The sequence below is a fragment of the Saccoglossus kowalevskii genome, chromosome 9 (assembly GCF_978046115.1).
Source record: "Saccoglossus kowalevskii chromosome 9, keSacKowa6.1, whole genome shotgun sequence".
NCBI classification, from domain to species: domain Eukaryota; kingdom Metazoa; phylum Hemichordata; class Enteropneusta; family Harrimaniidae; genus Saccoglossus; species Saccoglossus kowalevskii.
In genome coordinates, this window is record NC_140649.1 from 17901259 (window position 1) to 17912565 (window position 11307).

General features: G+C 37.4%; 1 long non-coding RNA gene across 1 annotated transcript; it reads right to left on the reverse strand.

Moving 5' to 3' along the window:
* Nucleotides 1-7896: 7896 nt before the first annotated feature.
* On the reverse strand, nt 7897-8632 carry LOC144362800 (uncharacterized). The gene is made up of 2 exons (XR_013422626.1): nt 8545-8632; nt 7897-7979 (listed from the first exon to the last, which is right to left on the reverse strand). It is a non-coding gene; the product is annotated as an uncharacterized LOC144362800 (long non-coding RNA).
* Between the last annotated feature and the right edge of the window lie 2675 nt (nt 8633-11307).

Sequence of the window (11307 nt, forward strand, 5' to 3'; positions counted from 1 at the left end):
CCCGCCAAAGTGGGGACAAGAAACGACAAAGCGCTCGCCCCCCTCCTGTTGGAGAATTGGTTGCTGTTCCTCATAAGAGGGTAGCGTACCACCCTGTACAGGGGTACCAACACTGGAGTCCCTTCCCCTCACAGAGTCATAAAAAGGGACACTCTGCAAGGCTTGGGAAGACGCAGGAAACAATGCCTGGTTAGCCTGAGCCTGAGGGGGGTGTGGGGAATACGGACGAGGATGCGTAAGGCGATCTGTTCCGGGGAGAGGGCCCCCTTCTATAATAGAAGTGGGCGCTCCCCTTCCCACTGATGTGAATTGTCCCCCCATATGACCCTATAAAGGAGAGATGACTGGGAGAAATAGACACATCTGACCCTAGCCCTGGTGGTGGACGTACAGACAATATCTCAGCCCACCCCCTCCACCTGACTTGCCCCCCTAGGTCCTCTTGAGTCCTACCCTGAGACCGTAGAAGGGAGTTGACTTTTGAAGCCAGACTACGCATCCAGACCGTCCAAGAGAAAGTAGTTTTCCATCTTGACTAGTACCGGTACAGGGAGGCAACTGGGCCTGTCCCTGGGATTGCGCAATGCACTCAGGCTGCTTCGGTAACGTTAAAGTACCAGTGGATTGAACCGGTTGGATCTCTAAAAGACGTGCTGATTCCACCGCGGGACTCAGTGCCGATGTCGGCGCCCCAGAGGGAACACTCCGTTTATCAACGTCAGTCGACGTGGTGACCGGGAACTCCAATCTCACCACAAAAGCGGTTGACCGATGTTCATTAGCCACGTTGGGAGAATTGAGATCTACCATCGGTGTTTCCACACTATCGACTGCCCTTTCCGTTACCTCAACGGTAAACGTCTCAATCAACGACCCTGCCACCTCGAGCAGGGAGTCAGATCGTGACAACTCTCCCAAATTCTCGGATGTCGAGCGGGGGCGAGCCTCGCGGTGACTACCAAGCGTAGGGAAAGATTTCTCACTCATAGAAGCCGACACACTGGAGCTAGCAACAGTAAGGGATTTTCCCTTCTTTCCGCGATCTCTACCAGCCTTCAATCGCTTGCCTTCAGCCTTCCACCCTGCTTCGCACATGAGCCACATTTTATGGTCCCACAAATCACAAATACCCTCAAGGCAAACCCCAAAGTCCCTGACGCAATTAAGGCAGGTGTGACAGCACATATGGGGATCCCACTCAGGCATAATCGTATAGCAGGAAGAGCATGTCCTACGTTCCGTCTGAGGCGGGACGTTCTTCAACTTTTTTTGAGATTTAGGCATTCTATTAGAGTCTGCAAAAATTATGAAGTGAGATGGAAAACAGAAACAAGTAAATTCACCACGCCAAAATTCGGAATCAGTTGAAAGTAAACTGAGCTGACAATTCAACTAAAAACAGGCAAAAAGAGGCCCCTAATAATGGAAAGCCTTTACCGTAATGAGTCGATCACCACACTAGAAATTCTCAGTCAGAAAACTGTAACCTGTCTTTCGTCTGCTTGTAAAACCGTGGAGCGTAAAAATATTGCTGCCGTTGTTCAGCAGAAACGAAAGGGAATATCGGATCATGCCTTGTTTGCGTGACCACCAAGCGCGCGCAGGGTAGCCCCTAAGGAGAGGCCTTTTTCCTATAGGGAATGCTACCCTAAGGTGTTCTTTGTGAACAGGGTATATTCCCTAGTAGTTTCCGATTGGGGCTGTAATCTGTAGTTAAGCCTATGAGTAATAAACATCTTGAATTTTCAAGGTGAATGTTCCGGCGAAGCACACCGCTATCACCTTGAAGTATTTCATTAGGAATATGTGTATGTGACAATGTCCTCACAGTTTAGAATCAATTTACCAACAGCCAATCATATTGCTTCTTTCTTCAACGCGCTTGGCAAAGCTATCAAATTCTTCACGAGACGCCCCACGCTGCTATTTGAGACACGCTCCACTCTACCATGTATTTCTATGGGCTCTGCGCAAGCTGCTGTGAAGTACCGGTCGAAAAGCCGGTGAAAACAGCTAAATTTGAGAAAACAGCGCAACCTTTAACAACCAAATTTAAATATGTGGCATATGTAGGGGTAATCTTGTTATACTGTTCAGGGGTGTCAACGACCATTCCAAAATACCGTTTTCTTAAAATTTTATTATTGGACTTTGTTTTCACCATGATGGTTGTCGGACGGTGAAAATGCCTGACCCGAGAATAAATTTCGCTGCGCACAGTGGAAGCTGTGTTGGCTTGGATGTCGAGACAATACAGCGACGATATCCATACATCATGCAACTCACTGATATTCAGACTAAAGCCATTCATGGAGCTAAAAAAAGAACGTCCGATCATATCTAATTAAATATTCACGTCCAGTAATCCCCGGATAAACCCGTCAAGTGTTATCTGTTGACCAAATAGTCGGCATAAGTCATGGTAACAATAGCATCAATAGTTCACTCTCCTCCTTTTTTTAGCTCCATGAGCCATTCAAACTATACTTAGTGCCGTGTCTGATGTGTTCGTTTTCAGTCGCACTGGAAATAGTAAATCCTTATGTTATTATGCTTTACCGGCCTTGCGACCATCGAGCGTGGTAATAGTGTTGTCACCACTGTTGAGTATTATAGAAGAGTAGGTGTTATACCTCAAAGTTCATGATGTCACTGCAAGATATATCGGCAGAAATGAAGCCGAAGACATCAGAAATGCAAAGCTCCAACAGTTTCTGGCAGTCATTGTAACAAAGCTTTCTATTGGTCAATAAACTTTCTATCGCGCAACCACGTGACATACACGGTTATGAATAGAATTACCGCACGGTGTTGTAGAGGGAGGAATATCCGAACGGAACAACACCGTGCAGGCGGACGACGGTAATAAATGGAATTTATTATTTCCACGGACTTTCTGGTAGGTGACCCTACAAGACCCACTTAGGATTTTCAGATCTGAAAAAAAATTAAGGGCATATTGTTCATCAACCTGCCAAGTTTCATTGATATCTGCTGCGGAATTTCTGGAAAAATGTTAGAGACATAACAGACTGACAATTGAAATAAGAATAAATAGTCGGCATTTCAGGCAGCGCCTGGAACGGGGACTAAAACGAGTTGACCCATGCTCATGTTAATTAGTTTATGAAAACTTCTCACATAGCCCTCCACTATACTATTGGTATGTGCACTTGTAATTTGAACATCAAAACTCTCAGGTGAGATAACAGTGATGTTCAAAGAAATATCTTACTAGAGTTACTTTTAAATCAGGGAATATTTAGACTAAGTATAAAATCTACTCACCTGAAGCTGGAAATGAAACGGTAACACTTGCATCAGGTGATGATCCTACACTGTTGTACGTGACAACATGTATTTCATAAGTGGAATAAATGTCTAAACCTGGTAAAAAAATATATTTTATATATTATTTTATTTAAATTGTATTAAATGAATATTCCTTGTGAATTTATGGACATTCCTTGTGAATTTATGTACCGGTACATCTAAAACCTCATTTACCGTATTTCCATGGAGTATAAGCCCCTCTCCGAGTATAAGCCTTAGACATTTAACAAGTTGAGGGCATCCCCGAGTATAGGCCCAGGGTGTTTTTACCGGGCGTCGACGACATTTATTAGCTCCGCTGTCAACAGGTATGAGTGATTGACTGTCGTCCGTCGTCGTTGTCCGTGTCAATGTTTTACTTTTCGACTTCTTGAAAACTACAAGCCTGAATGCTTTGATACTTGGTGTATATGTACCTTGGGTAGACCTCTTGCAGATTTGTTCATTTCATGATGATCTCTTCAATTCTCTAATTTTGGTGAATATTTTTGTCATTTTTGGTAAAAAGTGATATTTTTGACTTCTTGTTAAAAAACGCAAGTCCAATTGCTTTGATATTACATATATAAGTACTACATGTGGACCTCTCTCAGATTTGTTCATTTTGTAATGATATCTTAAATTCTCTAATTTTGGTGAATATTTTTGTCATTTTTGGTAAAAAGTGATATTTTTGACTTGTTAAAAACCGCAAGTCCAATCGCTTTGATATTACATATATAGGTACTACATGTGGACCTTGTTTTGTAATGATATCTTCAATTCTCTAATTTTGGTGAATATTTTTGTCATTTTTGGTAAAAAGTGATATTTTTGACTTCTTGTTAAAAACCGCAAGTCTGATTGCTTTTATATTACATATATAGGTACTACATGTGGACCTTTTTCAGATTTGTTAATTTCGTGGTGATATCTTCAATTATCTAATTTTGATGATTATTTTTGGTGAAAAGTGATATTTTTGAATTCTTGTTGAAAACAGCAAGTCCTGTTGCTTTGATACTATACATATTGTTCATTTTCTAATGATATCTTCTGTTTTTTAATTGCAATATGCATTGCTAACAGCGAAGCTATCTCAGCCGACAGGCTGCTTGTTACAATATGCATGTAAAAAGTGTATTTCATTGCTTAAAAATCGTGAATGGTACAGTAGTTTGGTTCCAGCTTTTACGAGAAAACTCACATCAATTTCAGAGTGCGTGGCGGGAACGAAGTACAGAACATGGTTCGCATCTTTTCTATTCTGTTATTTACTGAAGTAATCCATATTTCTTTTGAATAGTAGTTTTCCAAACCCCAAAAATATGATCGTCAAGTCGTGAAACCTGGCCATAGAACATCCTTTTACTTTTCTGAATAATCGTGTCCATTGAGTCTATTGTGAATGGGGATGTAACAAGCAAACTATTTTTCGACATGACTTGTTTGAGACCGTGAAAGGTTTAAATACTCCTTCCATCCTCAGTTTACCTTTCAAAAATTTTGAATCAACAGCTTTTAGGGGAAAAGTCACATTTTTTTTTGTCGAAATCAGTGTAAACATATCACGGTAATTATTCACTTCTGCATTGGATTGAAAATGAAATTACAAACTAAATTGACATGTACATGTATCCATTTTAATATGACATGCTAAATATCAATGAAAACAATACATGGGTGACAGAGATATAGTAATATGGCCAAAAATAAAAACAGCCGTTATTCGTCCATCTTTGATCTGATTATGAAACAAAGTGACATGTACGATGTGCCAAATACAAATGAAAAATACATAAATTTCGGAAATATAGTAGTAAGGCCAAAAAGTCAAATGGCTGTCAATCGGCCATCCTTGATCCGATTTTGAAACAAATTGTCATGGACATGTATCCTAACATGTATAAATTATGTGCCAAATTTGAATGAAAACTGACAAAGCATGTCCAAGATACCACATTTAAAAAAAACAAGATGCCTGCCAGTCGGCCATCTTTGATCCAATTGCAAAAGAAATTTTACAACATTTTCAAAAAACAAATGGCTGCCAGTTGACCATTTTGAATCGAATCGCTAATCCACTGCATGTGCATATGTCCCACATAAAGTACTAGGCACATGCAAAGAATGAACAGAATCGGTCCAAAGGATTCTGAAATATGACTCCGGACGGACGAACGCACGGACGGATGCGCAGATACACGGACGGTCGGAGCACATGTATCCTAACACGATAATCTATGTACCAAATTTGAATGAAAACTTACAAAGCATGTCCAAAATACGACATTTTCAAAAAACAAGATGGCTGCCAGTCGGCCATTTTAAATCGAATCGCTAAACCACTGCATGTGCATAAGTCCCACACAAAGTACTGGGCACATGCAAAGAATGAACAGAAACAGTCCAAAGGATTCTGAAATATTACTCCGGACGAACGCACAGACGGACAGAGACAAAAGATAATAAAATGTGCGTACTTTTATGAACATGTTTGTTTCTTCATTGTAAAAAGTGTGGTGGAAATAAATGACGGCTTGATCTATTTTTTCCCTTAAAAAGACATATGTCACAGAGACCGAAGCTGTGAACGAAAAATGTAATTTGAATAATTTTTCATGGGTGGGAAGATGGTTACAATTTTAAACCCCCCAAAAATGTTTTTTCTGAGGTGGTCCTCGAGTATAAGCCCACCCCCTAATTTTTCCGATTTTACATGTGTAGGATATATGTATTTTTTTCTAGTGCGCCCTCACAGTTTGTGTGCAAAAGCGCCCTCATAAGTCAATAGTGTGTTTACCGTGTACAAGATGGCTGCCTCCTATGCTGGTTGCTGCGTTGGTGCCGTGAAATTTTCGGGATCACGTTAGCATTGCCTAAAGGGTGTGTGTATGACTCTATCGTACAGATTGTGAACTCTTAGTGCCAGCAGCAGTATCTGAGCCATTATTGACAGTCCTGTTGACAAATAGCCGTGATATGACAATATCGTCTTAGAGGTTGGTCTCCCCATGTGCATTATGCAAATGAGTAAATCTGCGTGGTGAGGGAAATTCGTGACATTTCTTGTTGTTGCTATCTGAATTCTACGCTGAAGTGTTTATTCTTGTACCTGATGTTCTGACATTATTTATATTGAACCGTTTTGCTGAATTTGATTCTACAGACTTTAAATCATAGAAAGTCTTAAACTTGTGTAAAATTCACTCGTCTGCATATCTATCTGAACAGTTATTTTCAATTAACAAACAATATTCTGCTGATTGTTCCCCTCACTTCTTATATGTGGCTGCTGAGTTATCTCTGAGGAATTCTCTGAATGCGTCAAATCTACCGTCTACTGGCTTCCTGTGGTCATCTACATTGCCCGGGCCGACGTGGGACAATCCAGTAAATAGGACATTATAGTTGAATCGTGTGTATATTGAACTGCATCTATAACTATAGTACCACTATGGTGTAAATTGTATTTCTGACCCTGTGTGTTGTGTATCTTCTATTCTTATCCACCAATGTGTACTACATGTATATACTATGATAGTGCATTCCAATAATACATCTATGAGACGTATGTTTTGCATAGTAGTGTCTTTATTAATTTAACTATTTGATATTGTGTTGAGCAACACCAACACGTATTAGTTCCCACGATCATTCAGTCCGATCAGCACACAGTCTTTATCTTTATAGTGAATATAGTGTTATAATTACACTGGGGTTGGTGTTGTTGCTAAATACCCGAGTACCCTACCCTTACACATGTTCAGGCCCCTAGGTTTATGATCGGGAAGTTTGGTATGTAACAAGCAGTCTGTCAGCTGATATAGCTTTGCTATTAGCAATGCATATTTCACAAGCAAGCTTTACCACAGTATTGAAAGATGTCATGACGTGTGCTGTGTAAATTGAATGAATTTGATGTAGGAGATATTTATAATAACACAATTAAGAATAAAAAAGTTCCAGAATAAAAAGATTCTGTAAACAATTCTTTCATTATACCTTGTCAGTATTGTCCGTAATACATACATCTGCTGCCGAAATTCTGCGAAAATGTTGCAGATGCACAGACATCTGGCCAGACAAATTAGTACTGTAAAATACTTTATTTTCACTGGAATTAATTATCGCTGAAAAGACTTTCTGGCTGTTTTGAATGGAATTTATTTTTCACTGATTATCGACGAGTTGAATGTAAAGTATAGGAAAAATTGTATATTCGCTGGATTTTATTTTCACTGAATCATTCCTTAAGCGAAAATTAATTCCAAGCGAAAATAAAGTATTCTACAGTATTCCCCTATTCACAATTAGATAGCAAAGTTAGAACAAAAGGTTGGTCACCTGTACATACGAATTGAGTTCTGAGAAACAATAACAATGCACACTGAGACATACTATGGCATATCTGCACATTTGACGACTTCCTTGCTTTAACACACAAAGCATGTTGAGGGCAGAAGAAAGGCAACATTATTATTTGATAATGTACAGCAGTGATGTCACATGATTACCAAATATGGATAAAATAGTTTGTAATTACCGATTACTCTATAAGTGGTTGCATTAGCCAGAGCAGTGTTTTTCAGTAACTGTTGTGTTGCCTCGACAACGGTGACACTGTATCCTAATACCACACCTTTCATATCTCGCACAGAAAGAGGCTGTGTGTAAAACAAATCATTTGATGATAATTTAAAGATACTGTTGGAATATCATATTCTTCACAATATTTGTTTATTTTGTTACTGACTGTGAATTACTGTATGTTAATTTAAATTAAAAATAAAACAAATAAATATATTCATTTTCAATACAGTTTTAAAACAAAGTCGTATTATTTATTATGACAGAATTCCCTTCACCAATTTTTTATATCGTGTGAAAATACACAAACTACTTTCTCAGTTTCTTTCTCTGAGATTGGATTACCATGGAAACAGAACAAGGATAGAGAGCATACTCACATGTTAGAATAGGCCAAAATGGGATTACCATGGAAACAGAACAAGGAAAGCATTGCCAAGTATACTCACAAATCATAGAAAATGCCTGAGCTGGGATTACCATGGAAACAGAATTATACATAAAAGCATATACTTATCCCAAGTAAGGTTGAGATGGAATTATTATGGAAACAAAACCAGGAAGGAGAACATCTGATCATCACAGTTAAGGCCAAATGGAATTACCATTGAAACAGAACAAAGAAAGTAAGGATATACTCACATCCCAGGTGAGAATGACATCCATTTTATTTTCAAATTCCGGGTTACGTTTTATATGATGGTCTAAATGTAGCTGCGTCAGTGGGGCTACAACAAAGAATAAGTGTCAGTTAGAATTTAGCGACATGTCATTAAACAAGTACATTGTAGCCACTCGGCTGAGATAGCTCCGCTGTTAGTAATGCACATTTCAATTAAAGAACAGAAGATATCATTAGAAAATGAACAATATGCATGCAGTATGAATAGTATCAATGCAATGGGACTTGCTGTTTTCAACAAGAATTCAAAAATATCATTTTTCACCATAAATGATTGTGGTTTTTAACAAAAAGAAAATATCACTTTTTACCAAAAATGACAAAAATATTCACCAAAATTAGAAAATTAAAGATATCGTCATGAAATGAACAAATTTGAGAATGGTCCACATGTAGTACCTATATATGTAATATCAAAGCAATTGGACTTGCGGTTTTTAAAAAGAAGTCGAAAATAACACTTTTTACCAAAAATTAGAAAAATATTCACCAAAATTAAAAAATTAAAGATATCATCATGAAATGAACAAATCTGAGAGAAGTCCACATGTAGTACCTATATATGTAATATCAAAGCAATTGGACTTGCGGTTTTTAACAAGAAGTCGAAAATATCACTTTTTACCAAAAATGACAAAAATATTCATCAAAATTAGAGAATTGAAGATATCATCATGAAATGAACAAATTTGAGAGTGGTCCACATGTAGTACCTATATATATAATATCAAAGCAATTGGACTTGTGGTTTTTAACAAGAAGTTGAAAATATCACTTTTTATCAAAAATGACAAAAATATTCACCAAAATTAGAGAATTTAAGATATCATTACAAAATGAACAAATCTGAGAGAGGTCCACGTGTAGTACCTATATGTGTTATATCAAAGTAATTGGACTTGTGGTTTTCAACAAGAAGTCGAAAATATCACTTTTTACAAAAAATGACAAAAATATTCACCAAAATTAGAGAATTAAAGATATCATTACAAAATGAACAAATCTGAGAGAGGTCTACATGTAGTACCTACATATGTAATATCAAAGCAATTGGACTTGCGGTTTTTAACAAGAAGTCGAAAATATCACTTTTTACCAAAAATGACAAAAATATTCACCAAAATTAGAGAATTAAAGATATCAACATGAAATGAACAAACCTAAGAGAGGTCTACCCAAGGTACATATACACCAAGCATCAAAGTATTCAGACTCGTAGTTTTCAAGAAAAAGTCGAATAAGTAAAACATTGACACGGACGACGTCACGGACGCTGGACGACGACGGACAATCACTCATATGATAAGCTCCGCTCGACAAAGTCGACAGCGGAGCTAAAAAGTGTGCTCAACCTCATGAATATGCATGAGGTCATTTGATCAAATAAATAAAAAAAAAAAATTCTGAATAACGACAGGCATATTTATAACCATTGTTGCATTGAGAAACGATACTGTTTTGTAAAGATGGTTAATAGTTGTGGTTGAACCTTTCGTTATCATTCACTCAAACTGTCCACATTTGAAGTTTAGATACCACGATTCAAACTTACGTCAGTTCTAGTTTACAAAAAAAAAATTCCATAATCGTGACCAACAGCTTTACAAATAACTGTGCATATAAACTTAGATTACTTCATGACATCAAGTGAAATTCTTTTTAACCAAAAACCCATATGCATACCTCCTTCTGCAGTTATGGCTGTTGTACTTGAAGACCAATCGTTCCAATATTCACTATCAAGATCAAGAAAAGTTGTGGAAGCTTTTACTTTAATGGTATATTCTGTGAAGCTTTCTAAGTTGCATAACAGATAGGATGTTGATCTTCGAATTATCTGAAAACAGAATAAGTACACATTTATTTGAATAAAATTGTACACACACATTAGCCCACACTACAGTATTTAGGTCATGATCATGTATGAAATATAGAACATTTTGGAGGACCTGACACATTCCTGATGGAAAAAAGCAAATGCCACTTGGGCTTTCCATTTGATTAATGTGTTTATTTGCAAACACTATTGAATAACATTTCAATGTAAGTGTATTCTATTTCACATGTCTGTTTATTTAAAAATTTAGAACAAGCTCGAAACCATGCAATTTGTTCATATCTTAACTGTAAAATAATTTATGGACTCATCCCAACATTCCAATAAAGCTATAGGTATTATTATAATCAACAACCACTTTAGAAATTGTCATCATGAGGTCATTAACCCCAACTACAAAATAATGTGGACATGATACAACTACAGAAAATGTTTATTTTCATCACAGATTTCTGTTAAACAACTATATAAATGCTAGTGATATACTACATACATCTTGAAGAAATTAAATGAATTCAAAAATTAAACCACTGCATAAAAATAAATAATTTGGGACACATTTGCATTAAATAAACCTTTTGATTTCCTCCATTTTTTTTGCCTGATCATATCGCCGAACTTACATGTGCTTGTAACCATTTCAAGTCCCATTGGGACTGATAGGTTATGGCGTATTGTAGATTGTAACCACTATCAATCCAGTCACACGGAAGATTCCAGGTAATTTTCAAACAACCAGGCTCTTCTGGAATTGCATTCAGATTTCTTGGTGCAAATGGTGTGACTGAACAAGAATAAATACATATATTGATCAGAATAAGTCAGTTCAGACATGCATGTAACTCTGAAGACGGAATCAAAAATATTGTGGCATCAAACCTCTGTT